The sequence below is a fragment of the Neopelma chrysocephalum genome, unplaced genomic scaffold, assembly GCF_003984885.1.
Source record: "Neopelma chrysocephalum unplaced genomic scaffold, ASM398488v2 Primary Assembly neopelma1_72, whole genome shotgun sequence".
NCBI classification, from domain to species: Eukaryota; Metazoa; Chordata; class Aves; order Passeriformes; family Pipridae; genus Neopelma; species Neopelma chrysocephalum.
The window spans coordinates 757,233-767,584 of record NW_020897732.1 but is presented as its reverse complement, the minus strand read 5'-3'; positions in this window follow the sequence as shown (position 1 = coordinate 767,584).

The window sequence follows — 10,352 nt, the reverse complement described above, 5'->3', positions numbered from 1 at the left end:
TGAGTGGGCAGACCCCCAAGGACATTTTTCCAAGGTGTTTTTTGTTTTATTTACTTTCATCAGAAGAAAAAAGAGTGTACAGTAATGCTGACCATGTATAGCTGCATCAAGAGAGAGGGAATGATGCTTAGTCTATTTTCTTACTTTGGAGTTCTCCCCTTCCATTCATAAATGTGTTGAGATCCTGGAGGAGCAGAGGATGGTGATGCTGCAGGAGGAAATGCTAAATATAAGAGTGGCTAAATGGGACTTTGGTGATCTCAGCTCTGTGTGAAATAGAAAAAACAAGAACTATGTTCAGCTCCACTGGGCTCAATTGCAAGGGCATGAAATGCTTCTGAGTGGGCTAAACAGCTCCAGACTCAGAAAAAGACAGTTCAGTTGTTGAGATTATACTTAATTGGCATTGTGGGAAGGCAGCCTCTCTGCAATGCAGCCTACACTGTCCCCTCATACAAAGCCTTTTCATGAACTACAGGGGAAATGCTGCCAAACATCTCAGCAAATACTAGTCTTGTAATGTCATCTCAGGAAACAGAGGAGCCTGAAGTCACCAGGACAGTCTCACTGCCCTCATGGCAAGGTCCATCCTTGCCATTCCTGCTCTTTCTGTCCTGGACAATTTGACTATGTTCACCCGTGCCCCAGCTCTGCTAGAAGGCTGGGTGGGAACCATATCCCACCTCCTGTAGCAACATCAGTAGCAGCACGGGCAAGGTTTTCATGTAGCAAAGAACTTGGGTCTTCTCCCATGTCATCAAGTCTTATTTAATCATTTGTTCCGGATTCATCCCCAGCTGGGAGGAGGCAGGGTTAAAGAGCAAGACAGCAAAAATCCTTTGTCCAAGCCAGCTTTCCTTGAAGTGACAACACACACACATGATTCTTCTTCATCACACCAAGAGGCCAAACTTTCCACCTTGTCTGTTGGTGCACCTGGCTGTGCTGTGCTCTGCTGGTCTGACAGCAGGATTTTGTCATAAATACAGTACTGCCTCCCTAGCAGTGCTCAGACTGCTTGGAGGTCTTCTGGCTAGAAGTTATGTTTAAAACAGGATTCCTGGAATACACTGGTGAGACACTGGTAGAGACACTTACCCACACCAATTCCAGGGAATTAGGTGACATCTCTGTTTCTCTGTGCTTTCTCTGCTGCTAATGAAAAATTTCCCACAGGAAAATGAGATTTTTGGCAACTTTGTCATTGGTAGTTTCCACCTCTTGGTGAATGTTACCAGGAACCACCAGAATCATGTGCCACGTAGAATGATCAAGTGATGAACTTGCTCAAGACTTCATGTTACACAGAAGGAGGCTATAACTTCCCTTTTTTTACATCCCACATTAACTTTTGCATGGGATATTAGGAACAAGGGCTTGGCTGGACCTCATTCATGCATTCATTTGTGCACAACTGCATGCATCATCTATGTTTGTAGCCAATTGCCTAACTTAAACACACATAGCAAGTACAAGTGGCCCAGAAAAAATGAGAATAATTTTGCTAGGGAAGGGGGCTGGAGGACCTTTCTTTTATTTTCCTTTTTTTTTTTTTTAATTGGGCTTTTATGTGTTGAAGGTGTGGTCCAGTTGATTTAGCAATTTTTTTCTCCAAAGAAACCATTTTACTATTCTTAGTGTATTTTCTCAACTTTGAAACCTGAACCTAAGCCTCTTTTTCCTAATCATGCCTTGAAAATTAAAATGCTTGGAGCCACACACTGAACTGCTTTATCCTTAGGAACACATCATTTTCTTTCCTAAAGGGTGCTTTTTCAGACACCCTGTTCTGAGGCCAGGCATAGCAGAGCAAGTTTGACCAGGCTGTTTCCAGGGGTCATTCCAGCTGAAATTTGTGGTTACATGAGCCCAGCCTAGTGGCTCCTAACTGGTGAGACAGCAGTTCCCAAGGGAATTAACTCAAGTAACACTGTTTGCTGGAGCTGGGAGCACTGGGGAGGTGCCCAGTCGGCCCTGGGCAGAGCCAGCCTGCTCCAGCCATGTCTCCTGGCCCTGGAGCTGGACAGGCTGAGACATGGAGTTCTGCCAGGGCCCTCTGGTGAAGAAGGCTGGGAGAAAGATGACCTTTTGGGGCTGTAGCTGCCACATACACTTTATGAAATGCCTCCCTAAAAGAAACAAAGTGGTCGCTGCATATAATGCAAAGTCCCCAGTGAGGAGTTTTGCAGATGGTGTGAGGAAAGGTCCCCAGAGCAGAGCAGAAGAGCTCGCTGTGTTGTTTTCAGTATTCCCACAATACTTTGCCTTTTGAGCTCAGTCTTGCAAGCTCCAAGGCAAATCAACAAGTTCAAGCAGGAACCTAATTCAAGCTCTGAATAAAACCCATACCTGACAACTTTAATTATTAGGCTGATGCGTCATATTTACATTAATTTGAGCACTACTTAGATTCAATTACAATAATTCTTCCATATATTCATTCCAAGACATTTCAATGACTTAGCAGATAGCATATATAATCAAAGCTTAGCTAAAGAAACAGGTTTGCTCTCTACAGACATATTGTTCCTTTAACTGCGTGCTGGCTACAGCACCCTGTGCATGAGTTTGCGTTGCTGTGCCTAAAATATTATCAGCATCTGGAATACCAGTGAGTCAAAGGACAGGAACTGGAAAGCCCATAAGTTTTGGCCATAGTCCCAGGATCAAATTACAGCCACTGTGATGGGGGTCCATGTCCACCTTGACATGTGCTTTTCCAGTCTGGAAATGCTCCTCGATTCTTCTTTTGCAGTTCATTTATCATCTTGCAGTAATGTCTAGTACAAACTTTTTTCATCAAAGGCTGGCCAGAAAGTTTATTCCAGATGATCTTGAGGTCCCTTGCAACCTGCTTTCTATGATTCTATGATTCCAGGTGGTACTTGGCTCATTCTCCTTCTCCTTTCCCTTGCATTCTTCAGGAATACAACTTACATCTGTTTGATGTAGAATGTGACAAAGCACTCAAGCAGGGTGCCACACCAGCAATTCCTTGCACCATATCACAATCTGTTCTAGTTGTTTGATAGCTCCTAGGTGCAGCCTATGTTATTTGTGACTGATATGGTATTAAATGATCTGCATTCCCGAAGTGGAGAAACTGTCTCTCAACTACCAATACCCCAGGACAGAGTGAAGCTCTGATGAGCTGCAGAGTGAAGCGTGAACACCTATCACCTAGGTGTTTTCCACCCTTCTGTCGGGATTTCTTTCACTTACCTGGTGTAATATGAAAAGTTGAGATGTATGGCAAAGAACTGATCTTTTTGCAGTCATTAGAGATGAGGGTATACGCAAACAAATTTTACAGTCCAAGTACTGTTTGTAGACCTATGTCCTCACAAAACTTTTTCTCAGGATGCTGGGGGGGACAATAGTGAGCAGAAAAGCCCTCTCTCTGAACAAGAATTTCACTCTCAAGGTAGGGGATGAGCAAATAAACTGGGGCTATTTCAAAATCTAAAAAAAAAAATCTGTGTTTCTCTGACTGTACTACACTTTCCAGCGGTGGGGATTAATTTCCTGAGCAGTTTGTCTGCCCTGAGGAAGATCCTGATTTCAAAGGAAGCAAGAGCTAGCTCTGAAAGTTACTGTTTTTCATCAATTACCCCCATGCTGCTTGTTCCTCCCAACACCGTTCTGCGTGTCCGAGCCGCCCAAGCCGCTGCCGCCCGAGCGCCGCGGACCCGCGGTCTCGGGACGGGGGACCCAGCCGAACCCCGCCGCGCTGCAGTGGGATGTTCGCTCCACTCGAGGGAGCTCCTGCTTCTGTGTAGCCGAAATCAAACCCTCGCAGCACCTCCAGGCAAAATCCTGAGGGTGACAAATCGTCTGTAACGGTGGGGGCTACACACAGGTACTCCTTTCCTCTGGAAAGCTAAGGAGGTGCTTGTGTCGGAGCCTGCGGAGTTCCTGGGTGAGCTAAAGCATTCCCAAGCCTTTTGAGTTTCAACCCAGGATGTACAGGGCTCTGGCCACCCCTCCCAGCAGTTGGATTGGCCACGGCACCCGTTGCACTCCCACCTGTCCTTGTCACCACAGCTGCTGCAGCCGGAACGATGTTGGATGAGGGTGTGCAGCACGGACCATGTGGGAAGGGGCAGGTTCCCACCCAGGAGCCAGTTGACACGGCTCACAGGACCACTGAACAATTCAGAAAAGTAGACTTGAGGAACAAGACCTGCTTTGGCTATTACTTAATGAGCAATAATTGACCTTACTATGTCCTGAACAGTGACATAGCACCACAGAAGTCTCCATTTTCCCAGGGAATCACTCTTCTAATGAATCTGACTGTGTGCAAAGAAAGTGACTGAGCAGATAATTTCATTCCTTTTAAAAAAAAACTTAATGTCACACATCCACGCCTCACATTATCAAGACAGTAATACGGTCTAGTCAGATGCTTAGAAAGCATCTGCACCTTTGGCAGGACAGTGAGAGAGGAGCTGCTCCTTGCATCCCTGGTCAGCCAGGAATCCCAGAAGTGCATATGCTTTTGGAGAAGTCCGGAGGCAAAATCCATCCCTGGCTTCGTTAGAGACAGTTAAACCTGATTCATCCTGTCTCCAGCCACTCCCTGACTTGCCTCCCGAAAGCCAGCACACACCGAGGAGAGGCGTTCCCCAGCCAGGTCAGGTGTCAGAGGCAGCTTCTCCAGCAAGCTGGTGTGAGTCAGAGTGTTTGGGAACCGCTCCAAGCTATTGGAAAAAAACAACTCCCAAATTAGCTGGGGTGGCTCCCAAGCGAATCCACCTCCGCGGGGAAGGAGGTGATCTAATGAAAGCGTGCGGTCAGAAATCAAAAGAGCCTGGAAAGCATTCCAAGCTGCATAATAAGATTTCACATTTCATATCTTCAAAGCATTAAGTGAACATTATCTAATTAATCCTCACAACACTCCTCAGAGATATTATCCCTATTTTACAGACGGAGAAACCAAGGCACAAAGTTAAGTCACTTGCCTGGGGCCAGAGAAGGGAGTGTCAGACCTGGGATTAGAGTCCAGGAGTTCCTGGCGCCCAACTTTTTCCTCAGACTACTGGGTCATGTGTCTTCCCTGCAGGGAAGATAATAATGAGCCCATAATTACCCATACAAATTCCCAGTGACCAGGCTAACCCGTTTGTATAAATCTATTTGTAATTCCAATAAACACACCCATGATTTAGCTGTGTCCATGAACTACCAGTGTTCTCTCAGCCACAGGAAGCCAGACCTTGAAATAGGGGCTGTTCTTTGACAGTGTAAATCCTAGCTCCAAGACACTCCAATGACCATTGGAGAACATCATGTCACTTGTAAATCCCTGGTGACCATCCATGAATGACATGAGCACTGTGGGAGCTGTGGTGGCAAAGCAAGGTTTGTGGAGAAAAGGAACAGAGCTGGAAAAAATGGACAAGCCCTTTGAGCATACATGCCTTTTCCAAGACTGATGTAGAAGCAGAAACAGAAACTTTGTGCTCGGTATAGGGTGAGGGCACCTTCTCATCATCAAAAAGAGGTTGTGTGGTCAAATGCATTGCTCAGGTCTGTCTGCCAGTCTCATAAAATACGTGACCCCTTCCACACATAGACATGGTTCCCTGAAATGGCCTTAAGCAGACTCACTGCAGTGTCACTGGAAAACCCAGGGCACTCAAAATGCCCCATGCCTTTGGCTCTTTCCCCATCCTGCCCAGGGGAAGAGGGAAGCAATCTGAGGTCTTCCCACTGCTTGAGCTCCTGTGTACATCCCAAGAGACAGCTCTGCTCCAAGACACCCACTGTGGCCAGGGTTTACCCTGTTTTTCCAGCATGATGAGGCCTCTGTGATTATACTGTGAGTGTGTGAGTGTGTGTGAGCATGTGCAACTGTGGCTGTAAGTGTGCCTGTACTTCTATGGCACTCTGTTCTGCCTTCTACCAATATAGTTGAACCCAGGTGAGCTGAAGCTTAGACATTGTGCCTAGAGCCCTTCATCATTCAAGATTTTTCTGCTGTCATCTCAGCAGGAACTCCTTTCCACAAAGCCTCTAACATCCCTGCTCAAACTCAACTTACTGTTGCTCCAGAAAAGAGATCACAGTGAAATTCCCATGTGGGGTGTGATACACGGCCGTGTCAAGCAGCATACATTATTTTATCTGAGTCTTGCATGTCTGCCTGGCTCTTCTCCCATGCTGTGTTGTCTACTCTTGCTTGCAATGTACTTTGCCAGGGACACCTATCACTTCTGCTGGGGGCCAGCACAGCACCCCACTAGACATTGTGAAACATAGGAATAGCCCTTCTTCCTACCATGTCAGCCTCTGTGCTTGGGTCAGGCAGCTCACAGTGATGTCAGAACTAACAGCTAACAAAGTTTTTGGTGCTCATGAGACCTATGGTGCTGCCTGGGTGTAGGATAGCCCTTGGAATGGGCAGGGACACATGAAGCGGTTCTGTCCTCTCTACCAGGCTCAGGACTCAGGCTCACTCCCCCAAAGCCGTATTGCCAGAGTGATAAGGACTTACCTGGGTGCCTTATCTCTAGGCACAGAGTTGCCATTTCCCAACCAGGTGATGCCACAGGTAACTGCCTAAGGCTCCTAGAGGTTTGCTTCTGCTCAGGCAGCAGTGTCAGAGATCCTCCCATGCAGCTGAAATGCTGTTTGATACTTCCTCTGATTCACAGTGATGTGGAGGAGCTCATCTGCTACTTTTTAGCACCTTAAGCAGCATTTCAAGGCCAGGCCAGGCCAGCAGCAATGATGAGCTCCAGAAAATTTGTGCTGGCTGAAAGCAGTCCTACACCAGCCACAGTGCATCCTTAGACCACTGGCCCATTGTCTTTTGGGAGTCTGGGGTTTAGAAAGGGCAAGGAGGATGGGACAGCCTTGGGGAGACACAGGAGGCCACGGCAAGTGTCTTCAAAATGGGAAAAGAGAAGGTTGAGGAAGGGGCAGCAACAATGAGATTTCCTCCAAGAAGGGTTGGACACTAAGCATCTGTAACTGCTCTGTGTGGTGTGATGGCACCTTGTCGTTGAGAAGACAATAAAAGGGCATTTCAAAGATTAAAAAAAAAAAAAGTAGCCATGTCTATCAAGCTCCAGGCTGCCACATCAGAACCCCAATGGGCTGTGGGACAGACCAACTGTAGGGTTATAAAGGAGCATTTAGGAACATGAACAACTCTTTGTCAGCCAAGAGTTGCACAGTGAAGCCAAATGCTTAGTAGCAGAAGAGGGACCACTCAGCATTTAGTGTCGTGTTTCTCAAATTTGTTCAAAACCTGCTCTGGTCCCAGGCTTTTAGTGCACCCCTTTGAGGACACTCATTGTGGTGGCAGTGCTTTCAAAGTACAGAGTAGTAGCTTCTGCTGAGGGAAAAGTGCTTTGCATAGAGAACTGCTTTGGTGCTGTGCTAAAATGAGAGATGCAGCTTTTTGGAAAATCTGACTTTTCCTTTATTTTTTATAATTTCTTATAACTGTTTTTATTTATATATCCAGAATTATCATTAAAAGAAATTAAAGCCACACTTTTTTTACTAAAATACTTTCATGTTAATTTTTTTAAATAATTGTGGTAAATGAACATACTCATTTCATCTAACCTTTATATTTATGAGCAGATTTACTCTTGTGAGAAATCAAATTGCCTTTTCCTCACTTTTTTGATCCAAGGACCAAGAATTCCTGTGCAAGAACTTGTGTAATCAGTTTATCAAGTCATTGATATGTTTTCACTGCAATAATCACCCGAAGTTCAGAAGAACTTCTTGTTGGGTCATCTCTCCTACTGAACTGTAAAAAAAAAATATGTATGCCTGTGTATATCTCTCCCCACACATGCAGACCTTTATGTAAAAAAGGACTGACAATAAATGCTGACAGACAAGAATTATGTTATTCCAGAAATACTGCAAACCATACAAATAAATTTTTTTTTCTGCAAATGACATGTTTTAATGACATAAAGCAATAGTATGAAATGGCCTGTTAGAGGCTCATGACACACTGACAGCTGTAAGCATTTCAGAATGCTATATTAAAAACATCTGCAGAAAGGAAAAAATAACATTAAAAAAGGAAAGGAATGAAAAGTTGAGAACACTCCCAACTCCTCACATCCAATTTGTTGTCTGGTAGCTGCTGAAACCAGGAGTGACCAAGACCTGATTTTAATAACCTAAATATAGCAAGGGCCAAATCTTTGGGATCTGGGACAACGTGCCTCAAGTTACACATTTTTGTCTTGCATTCCCCAGCTTGTGGAGCATGTGTTTTGCGAAATGTGTTTGTGCAGCTATCACATGGGAGGTGGTTCCAATAAGCAATGTAACCACTGCATCACCGATTTCTTACCAGTTCTGGTCTAGCAGATGTTTCACTCAACATGCTCAAGACAGGTTTCAGACATGAAGAGATCCTGGGCTGAAAAGGAAGACTAAAATGTTTGCTTAGGATATTGTGTAGTAACGGGAAAATACATGTGGAGTCGATCACCCAAAATCGAGATGCAGCTACTGTTCAGCATCTGCTTCTGCTGTTTCTAATTTTGTTTTTCCTGAAGCTGAGTTACCATACCTTTGGTGTCCTCAGCTACCAGGTGCTGGCATGCAGACAAGGAATCCAGAAGGAGGTGACCTCATGGTGCCTCTGTGGCCAAGTAACACAAAAGGGTTTAAAAGACCCAAAGAAACTCAACCCTCCTCCCCAGTCTCCTAAGCTGGAGCCATGAGCTGGTCTGATCTCTGAGTAGGGGCACTTCAGGGGCAACCCTGCTGGTCTCAGAAGGCTCCTGAGCCTCTTGGCCATTGCAAAGCAGAGAGATGAGTCTCACTCAGAAGGGCAGGCAGGAGGAATCCTTCCAGAAAACTGATACACAAAGAGACTTGGGTGAAGTATTGCAGTTTCAGTTGCTAAATGAATGACTTGCAGCCGTGGACGGAAGCTATTCCTCCTATTTTGTTGGAGAAAAATATACCTCTGCAAAGTGAAACTGGAATTGTAATACTTTGTGAAATACTGTTCTGTTTCCTAAATAGAACCATTAGTGTTTGAAGGTGAGAAGTGTCAACAAGAAGACATATATGTGCAACTTTTCTTTTATGTAAAATTTTTAAATTAAATTATAAATCATTCAATGCCGTTTTATAAGAAAACTTTCTGGATTTGCAGCTAACTCTGGAAGCATGAACATCTGATGCCTGGAAATTGAATTGACAATAAGCATCAAAGCAGAGGTTCTCCAAGCATTTGAAGTTGCTTACTCCTCACAAGACACAAAACCCGAAAAGGAAAAATATCTCTAGTGGAAACCCATTGAAATGTAGGAAAGCTAAGCAAGCACGTTACGCCATTGAAACAGGAAACGAAGTCCCTCTCGAGAACAGGATGAATTTGAAATTTTAAAAGCCCAACAACAAGGTCAAGTTCCTGAGACTTCAGTTACTGAGCATCAACTGAGCTGTGTGTACTCTCAAAATGCCAAGTAATGCAACTGCACATAGCCTAAGTTAAAGAAGGTTTGATTACATTTGAAGCATTTGGATGATACTCTCAGGCACATGGTGTGACTCTTGGGCATGGTCCTGTGCAGACATAAGGGTTGGACTTGATGATCCTTATGGATCCCTTCCAGCTCAGCATATTCTGTGATTCTGTGACCCTTTGCAACTTTTGCATCCTAACCTGCACATATGCATGGACAGTCTCTGTCTCAGCTGACATGTAAGTTGGGCAGCTGCAGTAAGGACTGAGCTGGAGACACACTGGCTGTTTGCGCATCTGGTCTAAAGCCTGTAAGGAGCTTGTTGGTAACTTCACTTTTGGCTTGGGCCAAAATCCAATGAAGTGAGAGGAGAGCCACTACAGTTACTGATCTGTTACACCTAGACAGTACTTCTGACATGGAGACACATATTCCCCTTTGCACTTAGTGTGTTACTGGAAGAAAATCTCAATTCATGAACAGAAACTTTTTGATTTTTCTCCTTTTTAGGCTCTCTCAAGTTGTTTGGAAACAAACCAAATCTCTCAAAACCTTTCACTGAAGTGTTGCTCTTCAGCATCAGTTTTACTTCCAGCAGTCCATTTGCCCAAAGTCATCCTTCAACAGATATGAAGTATCCCTTCCTCTTGCCAACCCACAGGGAATTTCATGGGCAATTACTTCCTGCTTCCATCTTGATCCAAGGACTCATAGAAAGATTTATTTCTGAGCAAATATCTGAAAGCTTCTCTGGTTGTGTCTAAATATTTGTGTTCATGTCTACATGGTAAAGATTGCATCTCATATAAAAGAAAGAGGTACAAACAAATAAAGGAAGTCTCAGTGACAAAGCAAAGTGATGAAAACCGTGAACCAGTTTGAAGGTAA